Here is a 23,046-nt window from a genome sequence, read left to right on the forward strand (position 1 = left end):
GTTCTTCACTGAGTGGTCCCTGGTCCTTTTTTGACCGGTCACCTGCTTTTGATGTTATTAATCATACCATCCTTTGATCAGACTCTGATTTAGAGATCAAGGGAAACACACTGAAATGGTTAATGCAATTTCTGACAGAGACAGCAGTAAGTAACACAATTTCCATTTAATTCTAAACCCAAAGCTCTCAAATGTGGTATCCTGAGAGTTTATATTACCCCCCGATTATTAAACATCAATATGCCGATGTTCCTCATAGCATTGATACTAGAATCAACATGTATGCCAATGACACCCATTTGAACTTCGGATTGTCCCATTCCCCCTACAGCAAATTACTTTAATTTCCTCTGTAATGGACAGTCTCTCAATCACAAGTTAGTGGATAACTGTTTATTGCAGAAACTCAACTGATTCAAAACTGAGATTCTCCTGTCCAGAAATGTTTCTATCATGGAAAATCTATAATGCCCCTACTCAATTATCCTACCTTTATGTCTGTTCGCAACCTAGGTATCTCTTTATATTCCAATTTTGGACTCAACTGGATAGGGAAATTCACATATAAATTTTGTTCAATTAAAGACCTTATGTCCCAGCCTACTATTTCTCAATAAGCTTCTTCAAGTCCCAATGACAAATGAACCATGCAGTCTTGGACTGGACTACAGAAATGACATCTACGAAGAGTTTCCAAAATCCTTTTCAATTGTATTCCATCTATTCAGATTTTTAGAAAACTCTAGTGGCTCCCTGTTCTTGATAGGTTCAACTTTAAGACATGATCATCCTTCATAAATGTATTTACTGAAGAATTCCTGATTTTACAGCAGACAAATTTACTTTGGACACCCTGACCAGGCCCTAATATTCCGCCAATCACACTTTGTCATTCTTAATCTGCAAATGGTTACCTGAGGAAATAAATATTTTCTCAGAAGCTGCAGCTAAAACATGGAATACTCTCTCTAGGTATGGGTGTTGAATATCAAGTAGAGATAAGAGTTATACGATGATATGGTAGCCAAAAAATTGAAGGCCATAATATTACCCGGTATTAAACTTTTGTAAAGATTTTCAATACCTAACTCCATATATTTGTACAAAGTGTGTGTTATATATATATATATATATATATATATATATGGTTTCCAAGAGGTTGCTATCCAAGATGTCGAATAACTACCAGCGGCACACCCAGGGACGAGTTCAATAAAGATTTATTGCCTCAAAAGCACAACAGTACGACGCGTTTCGGCGAAGCCTTTGTCAAGCAAGTGACCTGTGCCCAACTCCCCATATCAAAATTATTTTGATTTTTATGTGGCTTTCACTACTTGACATGAATTTAGCGATGTATTTGAACGGACCAGGATATGCGCAATGGCGCACTCGCTAGTCAAGTAATGAATTTAATTGATTGTTTTTCTCAGAGCCATTGCTTGTGCTAGCATATCATTACCTTACAAACCAATGCATTGTATTTTCTATGTACCGAATTTGTATTGTGTGTATATTTTTTAAGCGATGATCCCAGTCTGTTTTTCCCAAAGGTCCTTTATTTTGAAAGTAATTCTTTTTTGTCTACAAACCTTAACCCCTATTTCTATGGGGAGTTGGGCACAGGTCACTTGCTTGACAAAGGCTTCGCCGAAACGCGTCGTACTGTTGTGCTTTTGAGGCAATAAATCTTTATTGAACTCGTCCCTGGGTGTGCCGCTGGTAGTTATTCGACTTGGATAGCAACCTCTTGGAAAACGGATTTAGCGGAACTGTGTCCGCTGCTGGCACCGGCGTCAATAGGAAGGTGAACGGCTCTTCACAGAACTCTTCGCACGCTACCTCCAAAGCTGTTCCCGCCGCTCCACATCCACAATTGTGTGCTAAGTAGGGTAAGCGGGTATTGGGGGCTAACTGGGGGCCGTATCGAAGGATCGCACCGGAGGGTGGGGGTTCTTTTCGATGGTGTCAACAGCTGTGCCTTTTCAGTACTGTAGCTGCCTTTATTTTCACACGTGTATTGTTAAGAATAGGAGCAGACGCAGCGCCCACGCGAGGATTATTGCGAGGGCGTCTTGGGACACGAATGTGAACAATTTTAATTGTATATGATTATGAGTGAATGGGAGGCTTCGAGGAAGGTGAAAGCTCTCTCACTCTTTGACGAAAATCTGGGAATAGGACAAACTGAATTACCATCTAACAGTGGAGGAACTGTAACAGAACCATCAGTGAAACAAAAATTGTTTCAACTTGAAAAGTTAACGAAAAGAGAGATTAACAAATGGTGGGAGATCACATCGTTAACTAACTACATCGAAGTCAACAGAGTACCACGGGGACTTCGAATTTCAATTATTCCAACATATGAGAATCCTAACCCCGATTTACTCAAGGAGTGGGCAACGTTTATGGCCAAAACATGCAGGGGTATGCTGGAAATGCTGGTAAAGTATGCTCAAATTGATCTAGATAACACCAGAAAGGAACTTGCCGAATTAAGACAAGAGTTGAACAAACTTAGAAATGACAAAGCAGTCATAGACTTCGAAAAACAATTGGAAACAAAATTAAAGAATTATGAAGATGCAATTAAAGCGAAAAAACAACGCAAATGTTTGAGAGACAAAAAAGACTATGCCGAAGGACGTATTTTAACATACGCAAAAAGATTTGATTGGGCTCAAAGAAATCTGCATGTAATACAAAAACAGAGAGAACAAACAATCTTATCAACTGACTCAAGCTCCGATCTTAGTTCCGATACCGAAGCCAGAAGTGTCCCTTTAGGCACAAGACCTCTTACCTTCCTCCACGAGTTTCAAATTTTGAAACAGAAGAAGGAACAAGAGGACAAACCACAAGGAAAGAGGGGAAGAGGCAGAGGAGCAAGAAGAGGAAGAGGAAGAGGAATGCTCAGAAAAAACGACGATTAAAAAATCGCAGAGGAGGAAGAACTGGCCCGATCACCAGAGCGGGCCCATACTCAGACCTCGTAAATCTGTCTGTCGTCAACCTATCCTCCAGAAAAATTACCGAACAAGAAAAAGCAGTATTACAGTTAGGTTTGTCATTTTGTCCTAACAGCGACATGGACTTTGTCTCTACACGCATTGATTTATTCCTGTATATACGGAAGCTCAAATTGATGAAGATATTCAAAACTGCCACCAAAACCAAGACGCCAAGACTGGGATGTAATCTCACAGATGAAACAACTAACCTTAATCTAGAGGATGCTAATCTCCTAATAGATCTACATCAGATGGAAGAAGATATAATGGACTGCTCTTATAGAGAAAAAAGCAACACTCTAAGAATGGCAGGCGTCGAACCTGGTGCGACATATCATACAGGAATGAGACCAAAATCGACTTTTAATCCAAATGTACCATATGACAACATCGAAGCTTTCAGCAATGTTATGATACGGGAAATCACGAAAATGAGAGAACAACATTTAACATTGAAGTTTGACAACTTGTCCATCCCTCAAAGAAATGCACTTAAGACCTTGATGCAAGACAATAGTATCATCATCAAACCGTCCGATAAGGGGGGCAATGTTGTCATTATGAATGTCGAACAATACAATCAAGAAGCATCCAGACAACTGTCAGATATCATGTGCTATGAAAAGATTGGTTGGGACATATATAGAAAGTCAATTCTAAAATATCACGATCTGTTGAAGAACTGGTGGGAAATGGGGTTGTTGGACAGGGCTGAATATCTTTTTCTAAAAACTGATAATCCACGGATTCCCTGCTTTTATCTACTCCCCAAGATACACAAACATCCCACTAGACCACCAGGCAGGCCAATAGTATCCTCCAATGGAGGATTACTAGAAAACACCTCTATTTTTCTTGATTATTTTTTGTCACCTCATGTCACCAGATTAAGATCCTACTGCCGTGATAGCACAGACTTTTTACGTCGCATTCACGACATAACGTGGGAGGACAGTTATCATATGATAGCACTGGATGTATGCTCATTGTATACATGTATCGAACAATCCAAAGGAGTAGAAGCATGCTTGTATTTCCTAAGAGAAAGACATATTTCCCTATGGGATCATACTGCTATGTTAAAAACTATGATGCTCTACTGCCTTAATGAAAACATCTTTCTTTTTGATAAAGCCCTCTATCGCCAAAAATCAGGAACTGCGATGGGCACTTGTTTTGCCCCCAGCCTGGCAAATCTCTTTCTGGGCTGGTGGGAGGAGCGTGTAGTGTGGGTGGAGGCCAATGACAGATATACCGACCACATCCCCATCTGGATCAGGTATATCGATGACCTGTTCTTGATCTGGGATGGACCAATTGACATGGCCCTGGAATTCATTCAAGAACTGGGCAAAAACGATCTTAATCTCAGATTCACCCACTCCATCAGTCAGTCCTATTGTGAGTTTCTTGATGTAGCCGTCACCATCCAAGAAGGCAAAATGACCACAAGCCTTTTCCGTAAGAAAACGGCTGGTAATACTTTATTACACGCCAACAGCAACCATCCTGCCCCCCTAAAAAATAGTATACCCTATGGGGAGTTCCTCCGGGCCCGTAGGAACTGCAGTACCAACAGCAATTTTGAGAATGAACAACATACTATGGTAGATAGATTCAGGCAAAGGGGCTATCAATACAAGGTCATTAAATCTGCCAATGACAAAGTTAAAGCTCTCACTCGGAATGAAGCTCTTTTTTCAACCAAAAAAGTAACCAACGATAACCAAAGGCCCAGACTAATCACCACCTTTAATCAAAGATCCAATCAATTACGTAGAACAATTAAAAAACATTGGGGACTTATAGAAATGGATCCCGTAATTGGCCATGAGGTAGGAAAAGCCCCTGCGATTACGTATAGGAAATCCAAGTCACTTCGTGACCATTTGGTCCATAGCTATCAGCAAACATCTAGCATCCCTACCTGGTTGGAAACTACAAAGGGTTTCAGAAAATGTAATTCCTATAAGGCCTGCAAAAATAGCACAAACAGAGATAGCTACTTTACAGGTCAGAACAGAAAAAAGAAGCAAAAAACCATCAATAAATTCATAACATGCACAAGTGAATTTTGCGTCTACGTCTTAGAATGCCCTTGTGGCCTAAGATACGTAGGGAGCACAAAATTACAACTAAAATTGCGAGTATTACAACATATGAGGGCAGTTACTAACATTGATCTCAATTACCCAGTCGCAAGACACTTTCAAGAAAAACATCAGGGGAATGCGGATCTAATTAGGTTCTATGGTATTGACAGAATTCCACCACACCCGAGAGGAGGGGACCGAGAGAAACTTCTGCGCATCACAGAATCAAAATACATCATAGATCTTAACACCAAAATCCCATTTGGCATGAATTATGGGGAGGAGTTAGCAACTCATATTGGCAATAGATAATTCCATCCATTGTCTCCACCTTCCGATCTGCCTGTATGGTGGCTCAGCATCTGCTGTATCACGTTTTTATGTCAGATTCGTTGAGATAGTGACCCTATATGGGTTTAGGCTATGGGATCCATGAATAAGTCTCTAGTAAACGACCCTGGGCCATCCACACTAGGAATAGTGTAGTATTGGTTTCATGCTATAATCGATTGCATTTAACGTTACCCACGGTCACTATTCTTCTCGTCTCTTTTTTTTTAATGTAATTACCATTACAATTCATTACACCTTCTTTCACTTCATTTATTTTACTTTTATATTTTTCACACCACTAATTCACAAAATTTTTTCGCACTTACAACAGCAGCATACCTGCGCCCCTTTTGGAACCAATGAATTATGTTGATGGTTTATGTATTCAACTGAAATGTTTTGTGATAGTACAGGATTATGATCTTATTATTAATTAATTCTTATGATATCTTCATTGCGAATATTTGAAATCCTGTTTATATTTATCACGTACAAATTCATCCGTAATTCACTGTACTTAGTTTATGTTGAACTATCGATGTTTGTGACTTTCTTTATTTACTGGCTCTCTATTGGGGTACTCACTTCGCACTCTCGCATCTTAATGATGTACATATTTTGGGTACATTACCCTTGATTTTGGACATATGACAAGATATTAAGTTGGTTGAAAAGGGTACATTACCCATTATTTTGCTATTTATGTGGCTCTCACTACTTGACATGAATTTAGCGATGTATTAGAACGGACCAGGATATGCGCAATGGCGCACTCGCTAGTCAAGTAATGAATTTAATTGATTGTTTTTCTCAGAGCCATTGCTTGTGCTAGCATATCATTACCTTACAAACCAATGCATTGTATTTTCTATGTACCAAATTTGTATTATGTGTATATTTTTTAAGCGATGATCCCAGTCTGTTTTCCCAAAGGTCCTTTATTTTGAAAGTAATTCTTTTTTGTCTACAAACCTTAACCCCTATTTCTATGGGGAGTTGGGCACAGGTCACTTGCTTGACAAAGGCTTCGCCGAAACGCGTCGTACTGTTGTGCTTTTGAGGCAATAAATCTTTATTGAACTCGTCCCTGGGTGTGCCGCTGGTAGTTATTCGACATCTTGGATAGCAACCTCTTGGAAAACGGATTTAGCGGAACTGTGTCCGCTGCTGGCACCGGCGTCAATAGGAAGGTGAACGGCTCTTCACAGAACTCTTCGCACAATATATATATATATATATATATATATATATTTCCTTAACTGCTCATTTGCACTATGTGACAGTTTTGGGAGTTTATACTTATGAGTTTATAAAATTGCATCCTTGCACAACATATAAGCACCTTATGATAACTACTTTAAATTTTATGAGTGAATAATATGTTTAATTAGGCTGCTATATCTCATAAGATACCCATACCTCTTTCTCCCTTCCCCTTTATCTCTAGGATAATATCATTCTTGAATTGATAATTTGTTGAGACATTACCTGCACATTGCACAAGTCACTCGTTTATCTTACTTCAAGCTTTTAGAACTTTTTATCGCTCGGAAGTATATTGTCTTAAACCATGGTTTTAAACTTTTTGGACTCTAACTGTTTACTGGCCTCCCCTGTGTTTGAACCCTTGCATATGCAGAGTTCAACATTTTGTTCACATAAATGCTTTTTAATTCTGAAAGAGTACTTTACAAAACAAAACTGCCAATTTTGTTTGTTGGTTAACAAAATCAAAATAATAATATGCAATAATTCTGAAAAAGAGAAAAAAATCAAAGTGAAATATAAAATGGCACTTAACGTTTGCCATATCAGTAGAAGTTGAATGTGGGTTAACATTCTAATGTATTGAAAACACATGAGGTGAATTTTTTTATTCTATTGCACTATGTCACTTTAAAAGATTGTCTAGAAGTCGGGACTCTATGGTCCAGTTGAAGGCATTCGCCAAAACGCGTCGACCGTCCCTTTTGTTGTGCACTTGGTGAAGAAGAATGAAATAAAGCAACATCAAACTGACCTTGCTGTGTGGTGAATTCCTTGGTGCCGTGGATGCTCTGGTGGAGGACGCTGCCGAGTTCTTTCAAAAATATATATATATATATTTATATTTCCTTAACTCGCTCTCTGCTTCCACCTTCATCCAGGAAAAATGAGCGTGGACCCAGGTATCTTGTGCAGTGCTATTTTATTTCATTGCCAGCTCTGCCATTACGCGTTTCGGGCGATCCCACCCGTGATCATATATATATATATATATATTTTTTCTCAAGGTAAGTAGATTTGGAGCTAAGAATAGTAAATCTATACTTCCCTATATGCACTAACTTTTAGATATTTTGGTTGTCGATGTTTTGGTTATGTTATTAAGGTATCAAAGTTCCTCCACTCGATATTCCAAACTATAATCCTCTCTCCATAAAGCTATGGAGCAAGACTCGTTTGCCCTAAATTAGAAAATGACTAAACACTTTCTTATTCAATCTGTAATACCAGTAATAGTAATATAGCAACAATATTGATCAATCTTTTAAGTATGAACTTACATGTGCTCTATAAATACCAAATAACATAACATAGGGTGGGTTCATATATGCTGCAGTGAGTGCACCGGGTGCCTGCATGCCCCCATTAGCCGGGCCAGCCTCCCCCTCCGGTGAAGTCAAGACTTCTCCACTGTAAGGATAGAGACAAGATACTCCAGAGGGCATGTTCCGAGGGCCCATTTGTTGTTAACAACACCAAGGTTTCCATATTTCCGGATTACACAATGACAATATAGCAGCGGCGGGCCTCTGTTTATAGAGGTCAAGAAGGCTGTGAGGAAGGAGGGCCTACCATACTCCTTCATATTCACTGCACGTCTCAGGATAATCCTTAATGTGAAGATGCACTTTTGTAACAATCCCCAAGAAGGTTGAGAGTGGCTGGAGGCAAAAAGGGCTGAAGGTCTGGTCTCAGGGACTGGCACTGCTCCCAGGGAACGAGAAGGTATGGTGCGGAAGTATAGCCGGCGGAGACCCCGTGGGGGACCTCTGAAGAAACCTCATCCCTCTCAAACAGCAGGAGAGAGCTGCAGACCTCCAGGCTATAGCCGAGATGGTGGGGTCACTGACACCCCTACAGTTAAAGGGTGAGGTTGACTCAGACTCTTCGTAAGCGGGCAGTCTGCAAATGCTGGTTATAACCCCGTGGACAGCGGATGACCTCCTCTGACCTTTCTTTGCCCAGGAAGACAGAAAAGGCCGTCAGTGGTGTGCACAGCTGCTCGAAGGTATGTGCTGCACTTTGGCACTGCACGAGATCTGGGCTGGCGCGGATGGCGCTGAGAGTTGCTACCCTTGGACTGCCCTCCCTCACGGATAGTCTCAACCTTGGATTGGTGGAGACTTTCTGTTTCAGAATGTTAATGCATAAGCAGTTTGGGTGGCTGGCAATTGCTGCGCTGCTCTTGCGAAGGCATGTTCACATTTGAGGGATTTGCTTGGTTGTTGGTTCCAGTTTTGCTGGCAGGGATGCCTTTAAGATCATTGAATGGTAAATGTGAGGTTGGTGGGGAGGTGGGTGTACGTGGATTGTTCGTACATGGCAACTACACGTAATGGGCTGAAGTTTCTGACCTGGAACATCAGTGAATGCGCTCTGCAGCCAAACACCAAACTATTTACAGATACCTGAGGTGAAGGGGGATACAGGTAGCTGGTAGCTATGCTTCAGGAGACACATCTTATCTAAAGCGAGGATAAGAAGCTGAGCCGTAGCTGGAGAGGTCAGTTATATGCTACTGCCTACTTGGCGTATTCCAGGAGGGCTTGGAATTTGATTAGAACTGGAGTTCCTTATGAGCTCCTCCAGGCCTCTGTAGATAGAGCTGGTAGGTACGTATTACTGGAGGGCAGACTGCTGGGCCGCAAAATCACACTGTTGCGTTTATGCCCCGAACCACAACCAAATGGCCTTTCTGCACTCGCTCTCGGCCCTGATGGCTGCTTTGGCAGCTGGAGACTTGATCCTTGAGGGAGACTTTAACTTGTTGGCGGATGTCGCCATGGACTGCTCGCATCCCCTGTTGCCTGAGGTCCCCGCCAATCGTACGGCGGATTGGCTGAGACACTGGGACCTCACAGACATCTGGAGGACACATTACGCTGAAGTTAGGACATACTCCTTCTATTCCCTAATGCATCAGCTGCACACACACATATAGAGGCTTTCATGTGCTCACCCAGACTTGGTCCCTCCATTACACATACTGAATATCTGGGGCGCACCTGAGGCCAATGAACCCTTTGTAGAGACTCGATCACACCGCAATAGAAGACACGTATTTTTGGAGAACTTTAGGAAACACTATAGACAACTATTTTGAGGTGAATACAGGGTCAGCCTCCTCCGCCTTGGTGGAATGGAGTCGTTCAAGTTTGTGGTTTAGGGACATTGTCTGGGGCAGTTGACAGGGATTCAGAGGGAGGTGCACCGGGAGTTAGGGGACTTGGAGAGTAAATTGCTTGACCTTGATATTGCCCAGGGCCCGAAATCCACAGACCCAGCAGTTATCAGGGAGGTACGGGACAGGTATAACTTGGTCTTAAAATAACTCAGATGCCAAGACTACAGCGGCTACCTTAGTAAGGTACAAGAAGAGGGCCGACCTGGTAGGTTGTTGGCATGGCTTATTAGGCCCGAGTCTGAAGGGGCCCCAATAACGCACATCAAGATGCATGCAGGGGTACCTCTGCATGCACCAGCGCCTATTAATAACGTATAACAAGACTATTACAGGGACTTATGTTCCTCACCACCACCTGCTCCTGCTGGAACACAAAAGGACTTTTTTTGATACGTTGTGCTGTGGGAACTGGATAGACAGGCTGGGGTGGCACTGGGAGGACCAGTGACGTTACAAGAGATACAAGAGGCCATACGGAGCATCACCACCAGGGAAACTCCAGGCCCAGACAACCTACCCGTAGAGTTTTACTCAATGTAGGCCCTGAAGATGGCCCCTCGCTTGGAGCTCCTCTATGCCTAGTCACTTCACTTGGGGACACTGCCGGAATCCATGAGCGTCACGGTGGTGATCCCCCTTCCTAAGTTGCCCACGCAGAGTGCCCACACTGGGAGTTTCTGTCCTCTTTCTATGCTCAACATGGATTTTAAGCTCCTTAATAGGATCTTGGCTCCTAGACTGATCTCTCACATGCCATCTTTCCTACTGGATGACAAAAATGGGTTTATTCCTGCTCGGAGTATGTCCCTCAGGATTTCTTGTCGGTGGACCTAGAAAAGGCCTTCACCACAGTCCGCTGGGATTTCATGTTTGAGGTCAAGCAGATGATGGGGCTGGGAGAGGGCTGGCTCAGGTGGATGAAACTCTTGTATGAGAGGCCCACAGCGTGAGTTTGCACTGGTAGGACAGTGTTGATGCGATATGGGATATTTTGTGGTACTCTGCAGAGATATCCCCTGTCACCGCTTCTATTTGCGCTAGAGATTGAACCCTTGGCAGAGCTGATTCGACAGAAGGGAGCAGGAGTGGGACTGACTGTTGGGTGCCGAGAACATATCATCTCCATGTATGCTGATGATCTGTTGCTTTACTTGGCGGATGCCGTGAAGGGAGTATCTAGGGCACTCTATCTCCTGTCAGATTTTGAACGCCACTCAGGACTGAAAGTCAAAATAAATAGAACATATTTGTTTTCTGTGTCCCCGGGGACCTGTCAACCACGGGAGAGCCCTGCTGACCTTCACTCGGCGCCAGTCACAGTCAGGTATCTGGGGGTACAGATATTTCACTACTTTGAGGATTTAAGGGTTGGTAACCTTAGGAAAACGCTCAGATCTCTCTGCTCTTGCGTTCCTTACAATTTCTGATAATGGCTCAGATTTCGCTGTGCAAAATGGTTATGTTGCAGTGCCTGCTTTGCTTCTTTATTAACCTGCTGGCAACTGACACAGCCAGTTGGTTCCGCCAGCTTGATTCGCTTTTACGGGAGCTGATATCGGATGGGGTAGGCAGAGGGTGTCCCCAGAAACATTGCAGGGTCCGGTGGTTGAGGGAGGATTGGGAGTTCCAAACTTCGTGCTGTATTTCCTGGCCTCTCAGCTACAGAGGGTTATGCAGTGGTTGAATGGGTTGTGGCTGGAGGAGCCAGGCCCGGTGTGATTGTCCGTATACATGGGGAGGCTACTAGCTAGATTACTTAACCGGGTGGTGGAGATTCCGCACCGGACATTACTGCTGAAGATGGCTTTCTATTGCTGGAAATGTTCCTTGGCCAAAACGGTGGGGGCCACCTTTTTCACCCCAGAACTGCTACTGGTGGGCCTCCCACACGGGAGCCCCCTGACGATATTTATGGCTGGGCAGCTGACGGCTTAGACAGAAGTCAGGGTAGGAACTGTTGGGAACTGGTATGAACAACATGCCCAGGTTCCCTTTGAGGAACTGGTGTCTGGCACCAGTCTCTCAATGGTCCAATTCCTTATATCTGATGCCTTGACCCACACATTTCAGAGTCTTTGGGGTGACAGCCAAGGGGAACCCACAACACATACGGTATTGAGCATGTTGCTCACCATGTGTGGAGCAAGAGGCATGGGGAAATGGTTTTATGGATCACTACTGAAGATGACTCAGAAACCGCCAGAAATGGGCGTGGATGGGGCTTGGACAGAGATATTTCAGACTGTGATTGGAATAAAATCCTGGCATACCTGTAAGGGGCTCGAGAAATATGAGACTGAAATACATACAATGTAACTATTCACACTTGACATACATGACACCCCATAGATTACATGTGGCATATGGCAGAATCCCACACGGCTGTCCTAGATGTAATCACCCAGATGCAGATTTTATACATATGACATGGGTATGCACAGTGGTTAGACCATTCTGGGATGGGGTTGTGACCACCCTGGGGAGAGCACTGGAACACCTTTGACTCGACGGTGGAGGTATACATGTTGGGCCTCTGTCCACGCCCACTCTAACCCAAAGTTGGAACTCAATTCTTAGACTTGGCCCACCGTGACACTAGCAAAGAGACGAATATCAAGAATTTGGACATCCAGTACCAGACCCTTGATCTAGACCTGGGTGAGGGAGATGACTCATTTGGCTGAAGCGGAAGGGAGGGCACTGCTTCAAGAGGAGTCCCAGGAACAGAGAAGACGCCCAATTGCGGATTTATGGAAGGAGGTTCTTGAGGTTTGGAAACATCATGAAAGAGAGCTGGACAGTAGCCTAGAGGACGAGGGGGGAACAGAAGGGGAGGGGAATGCAAGAACCTGAGAGGACACCAGGAGACAGATGGCTCTCGACGGGTCTACCAGTTGATAAAGGGCACCCCTGTGAGAGTACCGCCAGTGTAAGGGCTGTGAGGGGGCTGTGGAAGAGACCCCCCCCCCCATTTGAGCCTTGCGTGCCCTGCCAGCAATTCAAGGGTGGGAACTGTATTATTGAAGTAGACGTGACCTAGGGGGCCTTTGCCCCACCTCTCTACTGACCCTGACCACACACCTTTCTTACAGAAACACACTGGGCTCCCTGCATTGTTTTTCTTAGGTTTATATTGTTGAAATGTAGATTATAGGCTACCCTTCAGACATCCTTTATTGTTGAGAAAAAACCTCTCTGTGATGTGGAATTCACTTAATCATGAGATATGTCGGGCCTGTATAGGGCCTCTTGTCACTGCATCATGTAGAGCTAGAAGAATAACAAATGTGATGGTCTTGGTTATATATTGTTGTATAATTCCTATATTGTCAAACGTTGTGGAACCTACATTATTGTGGAGGACACTTTACATCCCACATGAGAATACTAATACTGTGATATACGAGTTAATATAGATTAACTTAACCATTCGTGGCATAAGATAAAATGGCAATAAAAATATGTATTAAAAACAAACAAAAAAACGTAGGGTGGGTTCAGTCCTGATTACCCGGATAACTACTAGTGTATGAACCACTCCCCCTGAAACCAGGAAGAATGAGCTATGCCAGAAATCCCTATTTAGGTCGAGCATTCAAGACCTCTTGTATATACTTTAGTATATACTTATTATATACTTATATGTGTATGTACTTTGTGGGCTTTGGAGATCAGCCCTAGGACTTGTCTGCTTCCACTTGGGGACTTTTTTTTTTCTGTTCAACTGCATCTATTTAACTGTCTTGATAGAAAACGAACAGCAGAGGTCAGTAAAATACCAGAATTGCTTTCTGCTGATAGACTTTTTATTTTTTAATTTTCTGGCAACTGCCTGTATTTAACTTTCTTGATAGAAAACGACAAGCAGGGTCAGTAAAATACCAGAATCACTTTAGCATTATCTAGATTTCAGTCCATAGAAATTGTCTTCCACGAGTACCCGTAGACAATAATATTTTTTTCAAATCTTCTAGTTTCTGTGATCTGACCGCCGAAGCCCCTGATTTTATATTAAAAACAGAGCTTTGGACTATACCATTTCCCGCTGAAAGGCAATATTTCTCTTCATGTGTTCCCATAGCTGGTGTGTCACGCAGTTTGGTGCTTACTTTCCCTCCATGTTAAAGAACAGTAGATGTTTCAGCACCCAGGCTAATGTGCTGTATAGCTAAATACATATAAGGTCCCAAAGGCGAGACCGATTGCATTGCAAATGCTTGTTTAAATTCTGAGCACTATCTCATATGGAGGAAGATTCTTCAATGGGCATGTTCTTCATGGGCAGTGCCGCTAAAATCAATGTGACATCTCTCTTAACATGCCTTGAAATGCAAAGCATCACAAGCGGTGTAACTTTGTCTGATCCTATCTCCTTACAGGTGGAGGAACGTTTGGCCAAAAGAGACTTCGAGGGAGCCAAGAGTGCCTCTGACGTGGCAAGAATAGTGAACATCATTTGCCTGCTTTGTGGGCTGGCCGCCTACTCTTACCTTATTTACTACTTTGTGCAAATGTCTCGCTAGTGAGCTCTACTAGTGCTCCATATTTCATCGGCTGAAGACACCCGCAATGAAGCAAGAAAAGCGCATCACGCTGGATCCCTCCCTTTTTACTTTTACCTATTTGAGTCAGCTTTCATCCACTGCTACTTTATGGATTCTGCCACAATATCAAGTGCAAAATGTAGACCTGCTACAAAACTGAGTGCACAATAGTAACAGGTCTACTGGTATTAGCTCCACATCTCTGTGCATATACAAAACCTATGCTTTAAGGCTTTCCTCACTTTGTGTGTGTGCTGTACGACTAAGTACATGTGCAGAGTGGGAAAACGGGAACCCCCATGCAGCACCCATGGAATGCACCCTTGATGCAAAGTAAAGCTAGGTAGCATGTTGAGTAACTTTGCGTTACTTTGGATTACTCTTCAACGCAAATCACATGTTGTGTTGGATAATAATACCCACCTTTACGTCAGATTTGTGTTAGAAAAGTAACGCATACCCAATGCAAAGAGTTTTTGAATCTAGGCCTTAGACTTGTAGGATTTTCTGTAGACCTTTCAAGTTGCAAGGTCGAAATTTGAATTATTTCAGGGTTTACAATATCTTGCTTTTTGTTAAATGTTTCCACTTGTAGAAATACCAAAATATAATTGGTAATTGATAATGTCTGTGAGTCAATGATTCTCAAGAGATTTTACGTTCAGTATGTAAAACGCAAGAGAACCAAATTATGCTATTTCATTATGTTACGTGGCTAAAATGAAAATCTGGAATGGATTATGCCCTCTTAGACCTGGCTTGGACCACAAATAAACATGTTTCAAACATATTTTCTACAAATCCACTCAGTTCCCATATGATTAGGTCTACACTCTTTAAATATGCCAATTTTAAAATATGAAAATATGCATTAGATTTCGCAAAAGCATCTGTGAATGAAAGTGTGTCTGCATCTGTTGTAAAGGATTGTGCTATTAGCATGTTTACAGATAACTCATTTGGTTCAACAGTTGTGCTTTTTAGTGACAAACAGAAGCGGGGCTTTATTTCAATGGAGGCAACACAAGAGCTGGCCTTTGGATTCAACAACACAATCCCAAAAACACTACCTTCACAACAATGAAGAGTTTTCCTTCTATATCTCCCCGTTTCAATTACATATGGTCGACAGACGTCATACCTGTGCTTTAGCTAAATATGTTTTCTTATTAACATAATTAGGAACATATCGACTATCGCTACAATTAGAGAAAGAGTAAAACTATAGATGTGCACCTGATGAAATCCAAAATAACAATGTGCATCTCAAATCTTATTCCTTCATTAAATGGAAAGAATTGCAAAACTATCAGGTCCTGGTATTTCAGCTCACCCTCATTGCATATTGGGTATATTTAGTGCGTGCAAATAGGTACATCTGCAGCTGGAAATACCTGCTTTGCAAGATGGCTTTTCAAGCAATGCAAAAGACCTCCTTGATCAGGAGAGTAAATACGGAAGGGTCTAAAGGCGACCAGAAAGTAGACAACGGTTGAGATATGCACAAAATGCTTTGAAGCAGGTATTTATGATTTTTATGTATCGATTTCTAAGTTTTAGATCAGAGCTTTGAAACTCTCTTGAGTCTATGAAAATCTCAAAGCTGTTCGGGGGTCCTCATAGTTCTCTGGCAGCTTTTTCAGGTGTTATCTAATAAAGTCTACTTTAAAATGTAGACTACTTTAAGGTCAAGCTGAAGATGTCCGGGTAATAATGGTGTGTCCTTCATTATTCCCAACCATGAACCCGTAAGCCTCCGAACTACTCCTTAATATGTCCCTTCCAGAACCTTAAAAACACTTATGACCCTTTAGGCTATCCATCCCTGAAACCTAAACCCCCAAACTATTCTTTAAGAGTACTCTTCTTGAACAAAAAATCCGCTTTCTCTAGATTAATGCTACCTTTCTCCGAACATAAAAATGCATTACTTCCTCTTATTGATCCCCCTACCTGAACCCTAAAAAACCTGTACTGCCTCTTAATATTACCCTTCCTTGATCCATAAAAAACCCCACTACTTCTTAACACTCTCCTTTTCTGACCTGCAAGCAGAGGGAAACGGTCTATGTCACTCAGGGGTGACCAGGAGACTTGGAAGACGAATGCCATCCAATGTCGGGTGTTGCAGGATGGATGCAGAGGACCCTGACTCTGCAGCTGTGAGGACCAGGCAATGCTGAGAAATACAAGGAGCAGTGCACGAGCTGTCCCACAAAGGATGTCGAGTGATGAGGGGTTGGTGTCCGGCAGGAGCACCAACAAGCCTTGGCAAAGGCAAATCACGGAGGCGTCAAAGATGGTGCAACGTTGGCACCAGCAAGGCTCAGGTAACTCGCCAAAAGCAGGGGAGTTAGGCCTGAGCAATCAGGGGAGCCCAAAAGAAACAACGGTGACTCTCAAGTGGAGCCAGAGGTTGGAGGCACTGGAGTCGCAAGAGGACCTCAGGCAGCTCACGAAAAGATGCAGGCAGTCATGATGCACACAATGCAGTGTGGCTGAAGATTCTAGTCACTGGAGGTGCTCGAGGTTGGGGCTTATATCGTCTTGGAAAGAAGCCAACAAGCCTTTGCAACAGCAAGTTGGATGTGGTACACAGGGGTTTGGTTATTGCAACCCCCACAAGGGAAACTGGCCTCAAACTTGGTGAGAGGGCAGGGCAGGGCAGGCCTTGGGAGCTGTGGAAAACCACCACTTGTGTTACAGAGCCCACGGAGTCCAGAGAAGCTTAGGATCTGCAATTCGGTCGACTTAGTTGCGGTGCCTTCAAATGCAGGGGAGGGACTCCTTCACTCCAAGGGAGATTGCTTCAGGTGTCTTTGATGCTTCACAGGCTTTGGAAGGTTCCTGTATGATGCACAGGCACAGACGATGCAGCAGACTGGAAGGGAGACAAAGTCAAGCCCAAACGAAGTCCAGCGAAGTCTAGAGTTTCCAGACAGTAGAAGTGCAGTGGTGTCTGATCTGAATCTTATCCCACGACAAATCTAGAGGCCTACACCCAGGTAAGCCCTTAAGTAGCCTACGGAAAGTGTTGGGAAGATTCAGAGGACCTTCCCAGGAGAGGGTCTGGACAGGGGGAGATTACTCCCATGTCCTTTGTCCACTTTCATGCCAGAGCGAGAGCCAACGGCTCCCATGACTGGTTTGAACTGGACTATGAACAGGTACACCAAATGTGCCCCTCATGCAGACTTTCTGGCACTGGCAAGTGCACCCACACAGCCCTAATACACTAAATCCTGTCTGGGAGATGGTCACACCTCCCTGTGACAGGATGCCTATTGTTCCACCTTCCTCAGCTCGAGCTTAGCTCAGCATCAGGAGGGCAGAAATGTGTCTCTGGTTGGCAGCAACCATTTTGTGCTGTACGGGACTAGAAGGCTGGTACCAGGAACATGAAGAGCATAACATAGGGCTCTTCCAGTGCTTTGAATCATACCTCCCACACCGTTTATGGTGGTACGATTCCAACTTGATACCAAACCTATTAGGATTCGTCGCAGCCGTTTTCAAGATGGTCATCGTGTAATTACGCAGTGCCCCTCTATATAGTGAATGGCTGCTTCACAGGCAACCCAGGAGAATGGACTCTGTAGGCTGCTCATGCAGGGTCACCCTCTCACTGATAACCAAGCACCCTGCCTTCAGGATTGCAAAAGGCCTGCTATAGCGATGACTTGTAGGTTTTAAGTGCAGTAACCTTAGATATAGGAAACCTATATATTTAGTAAGAGGTGCAAGCACCTACTTACACAGGCCGCAATGGCAGGCCAGTAGATCCATTTGAATGGTTTCTTGTGGGTGGCATAATACATGCTTCAGTCCATGGGAGAACTCTGGGGTACCTATGCCCTGGGTGCCTTAGTACCTTATACTAGGGACTTATAAGGGTACCCCAGTATTCAATCTGGGATGTACCCAAGTAGTGGACACAACAGTTCAGGGAGAAAGCAGATAGACTGGGACCCTGATTAGAAGGATCCCAGTCAGACTTGTCAAAATACGGCTTAGCACCAGGCTAACCATTCTGCATGGTGTAACCATGCCGAAGGATCCTACCTTCCTACACCTACCAACCCCTTACTACCTCTAACCCAGTGCTCAGTTTGAGCAGGTGGGGCATATTTTTCGGGACCAGCACTTACTTTCCTCATCGGACTTTGACGCAGAGCAAGAGAGAGAAGAGCGTAAAAGGGGGAAAGAAGGAGTGGAAGAAAGACAGGAAAAAAATGGTAAAAAAAGCAGGGATGAAAAGATCCCGAAAGGGTGAGATAAAGGGACAGCGAGTTTTTTGTGATGGATGAAAGAGGCATGAGGAAGAATCAAGACTACACAGCCAAAGGGCACCCCTAAAAACGGTATTTTAGTTTTGGGAATAGGGGGAAACAAAACATCAACATAAGACAACATTCCCATTTAACCCACTTACTTTGAAAAAGAAATGAATCCAGCAGTTACTTAACCAAAAAATCTCTTCGAAAAATGTATTCCATTGTTCACTGATTTCTTTCAATTACATGCAGGTCACTTTTATGTATATATTGCACATCACTTTTTTGGTACTTTTATATAAAATTATGACATTGTTCACTGATTTCGTTCAATTACATACATTTCAATTTTTTATAAACACATTGCACATCACTTTTTTGTAATTTTATATAAAAGCTTCCAGATTGCACTCCCACTAAAATCCATCATATAAACAGTACAATAACTACATCATCATTTGGGTCAGTGACTATGTTGGATTAATTTCTTGTATCAAAGTAGGCAGGTTACGTGGTAATGTTGTCTTATATTGACACACAGCCTTAGTATTCAGCCTTAGAATTCAGCAGACCTTCGATAGTACGGGCCACAAACTTCTCAGCAAAACCTTGGCCTCATTCTTTTACATATAAGCACCATCATTAACACTACCCTTCCCTGTAAACTAAAACTCCCTATCAACCCCTTAACACTACCAATCACTCTACCTTACCAACCCCTTTCTAGGCCTTGGCACTATTGTTCCCTGAATACAAAAAAACCCTTCTATTATCTTGCCCACTTGAGGACCTCACTGTAAATGCTCCTACATACTTTTGCAAGAGAATGGCCGCTTGCCCCCTTTGCCTTATTAGGCATTGCGTTTTTCAATTTTTTTTTGTGCCCACAACTTGTTTTCGTTCTTTTTTCTGCTGTAGATAACATTTTTAACATTAAACAGTCTACTTTTTCCCTACCATATTTTTCCCGCTAGCTGTTTTTTTCCCCATCATTTGACTTCCAAATAAAACAAGCATTGTTAAAGCCAGTCGGTGTGTATTTAATGTAACATTGCATTGAAAGACCACATTATCGATTTAAATCCATCCAGTGTAATAAACAAAACACAGTAATCATCATCCAACTATCTTTATTCTGCACCTAAAATGCCATAAAATTGTGCATTGATAAAATATATACATGGTTCAAGGCATTTAACTGTCATAATGGAAATGTAAGCTTCTACACTCTTCAATTTCAACATCTTACATAATCTTTCGTTGACAAAAAATTCCTAGAAGCTTGACCTTAGTGCTTTTTGCATGGCTCTTAATCAAAGATGGCTCAGTAAACATTTCCTGGAGGCCTAAATTGTAAAAGCATGTTTTTACATATGCCAGCCATGGTATCTTAGACACGTTTTGGAGAGACAATCAGTTATACACTGCCTTGTCAAATCCGCCTCAGGAGTTAGCCAACATTTCAGCCAGAACAAAAGCGGCACACATTTTATTTGATCCTCTAAAAATGAAAGGCCCACTTCTTGTTGACAAATTGAAAATTTAGAACTAAAAGTAATCCCCAGGTAATTAAAAGCTTTGGGCTTACTAAGCATGGTCCCCCCTCCCCCCCCCAGCTAAAATGCCTGGAATTCATGCTTAAGGGTCCACATGTAATTGTATAGGATTTAGACTGGTTTATTGTAAGATCCTGTTCCTCCATTAAATTCCTTGAAGTGGTCAAGCAGTTTCTGAAGGCTAATGGGTGTGCGGGCAAGCAAAACCACGTCATGTGCATATAAGAGTATGGGTAATAAAAGGCCACCCATCCTTGATACATCCACCCTATCTTTTAATAAATGTTCTGTTATACCATTTATGTACATCAAGATTAAGAACTGGGTAAAAATACAGCCGTGTCTTACCTCTCTATGGGATTCAATTAGTTGGGCTAGTTCTTCTTGGGGGCCGAAGCGCACTGCAATTTTTAAATCAAAAGGTAAATGTTTTTTCATGGTGATGAGGTCTGATTCAAAACCCATTTTCTGCATTATTACCCATAGTTTTTTTTTCCAATTGACTAGGTCGAATACCCATGAGAGGTCAATAAAAGCAGAATGAATCCCCCCTTTTTTGCCTTAACATATTTGCTAATAATGATGCAAATTTAGTATTTGCTCAATATTACCAATACTGGGTCGGAACCCAGATTGGCCTGTAACAGGTAGGGGATGATGTGTCCATTTTTTAATTTCTTTATAACTGGGATCTTAAGTTACCGATTTCCACGATTCAGGGATTTCACCCTACACAGCGCTTCTCAGAACATTTGTTAGGATTGGGTCTTACAGGTGGATGTCTGGTTTAAATAAATCTACTGGAACACTGTCCGGGCCAGGGCTTTCCCTGGTGCTGATATTTGGAGGGTTCTTATTACCTCATCTATTGTTATGTGGTTGGATAGTGATTCAGGATTTAAGTTCGTAATCAGGGGTTATTTGGATTTGATTGTTGATGACATATTATTTATTTTATTTATTTATTTTGAGAGTTTTATATAGTGCTGGCTAGACCCGGAGGTATCAGAGCGCTTTACATAAGGTTCCACAGAAATTACAAAATTACATCAGTTACACGTTACATCAGTTACTAGAAAAACATTTCAAGAGTGTAGAAGACGAAATAAATGGAGCTTAGATGGGTAAGGGGGTGGGTAAAGGGATAGGAGGTAGATAGGATGGAGAGACGAAGGAGAGTCTGCCCAAAGTCCGGCTGGGTAGGTGACGGCCGAGGGGGAAGTCCACAGCCCATCTCTTCTTTAGCTTTCAGGTAGCTCCACCGGGCATCAGCCAAACAGCTAGGTCTCAACGGGAAAAACAATTACAAAGCAAAGAGGAGGGATAAATGGAGCGTAAAGGAGAAAGGGGGTGGAGTAAAGGGATAGGAAGGAGAATACAACGGAGAGATGAAGTAAGTTCTGTCCAAAGACCGGCTGGGTAGGTGACGGCTGAAGGGGTAGTCCACACACCATCTCCTCTTTAGCTATCAAGTAGCTCCACCGTGCATCGGTCAAAAAGCTAGGTCTCCATGGTCAGAGGTAGGTTCACAGATTCCATATCCTGATGGGTAGGTCGGATGGAGGATGTGTTCAAGGACTGGCCAAATATCCGTTTTTTCTGAGAGTAGTAGCACGATGTGGTAGGGACCACTGTGGCTGGGCCCCTCTTACCTCTGGGGGTTCCCTCTTTGTGCTGCGGGGAGATGACGCATCCGTAGAGAGTTGTCCCTGATATGTGCCCAGGTCCTTCGAAGCCCCTGAAATAATGGGTCTCCTCGAGATGACTCGGCCAGTTTAGGGTCAGGCATGTGCTGGGTGTTTCCGTGTCTCACTGTGCCTGGGCCATCTGTTCCCCGTCTTAAGCCCTGACAAGGTGCCTCAATGACTCTCTCCAGTCTCCCCCCCTCCCCCCTGCTTCGGGGGTGACACCTGCATGATCTCTCGTTAGGGGGGGTCCTGGCTGCCATTTTGAAGTCAGGCAGGCCAAGACAGGAGTTTTCCCCTCCGGTGGTCGTTTTCTTTGCCCCCTTTCGTTTGGCTGGCGGGAGCCCACAGCTCACGTGACCCGAGGAGCCACAACAGTCTACTCACCACCTCAGGTTGCTTTCCCACGTGTCTGGGGGGCTCTCTGGTGGTCACGTCTTCCTCAGCACTTCTCGCTGCACTTGCTCACCGGAACGCCTATTTCAATGCTCCCGGCCACATCCACCACCTCGAGCCTCATCAGCACTCCGTAGCGGCACTATTCCCGGGCTCTAGGACAGTTTTGGCAGTCCCGGCTGACCGGCGCCATCTTAGGTCGCGGCGTGCAAGCCAACCGATCGACTGTTTGCTCCGCAGCGCGTTGTCTTCAGGAGTCCTCCGGTGCGCCACCGCATCCACATCCACCTAGTATTACGGCCTCAAGGTTTGCGTTTAGCAGCGTTGGATTTGCACTATTATGGTGTTTACCAGCAGGCTGGCGACGGAGCTGGAACGGCTAACGTCCGTTCGGCCATCTTGGCTCCTCCTCCTCATTTCTTATAGATATAGATAACCTGTGATACTGGAAGATACCTGTAAAATGAGTAACCCAATTGGCTTCGGGGATCAGGGCTTCCACTTTGGGGGTACTGTAGTCGGAAAAGAAAGGGTGTTTTTTTATTTCCCCAAATCTTGTGCTGTTCTTAAAAGTGGCAGCTGCAGACAGATCCTCCCAAGCTTTTGACCTTAACTCCCTTTTCTTTTCATCTAGTGTTCCCTTATATTGGAGGCAGGTGTTTCTCACCTCCAAAGGGCACCTGGGGACACTATGTAGTGTA

General features: G+C 43.4%; 1 long non-coding RNA gene across 1 annotated transcript in view; it reads left to right on the forward strand.

Moving 5' to 3' along the window:
- The window catches only part of LOC146830731 (uncharacterized), a 101,164-nt gene extending 85,940 nt beyond the window's left edge, over positions 1–15,224 (forward strand). The window contains exon 2 of the long non-coding RNA XR_014961482.1: positions 14,270–15,224. This is a non-coding gene — a long non-coding RNA (uncharacterized LOC146830731). The remainder of the gene's footprint in view (positions 1–14,269) is intronic.
- The last annotated feature ends 7,822 nt before the right edge of the window (positions 15,225–23,046 follow it).

Source organism: Triturus cristatus, chromosome 5_1 (assembly GCF_964204655.1).
Source record: "Triturus cristatus chromosome 5_1, aTriCri1.1, whole genome shotgun sequence".
NCBI lineage: Eukaryota > Metazoa > Chordata > Amphibia > Caudata > Salamandridae > Triturus > Triturus cristatus.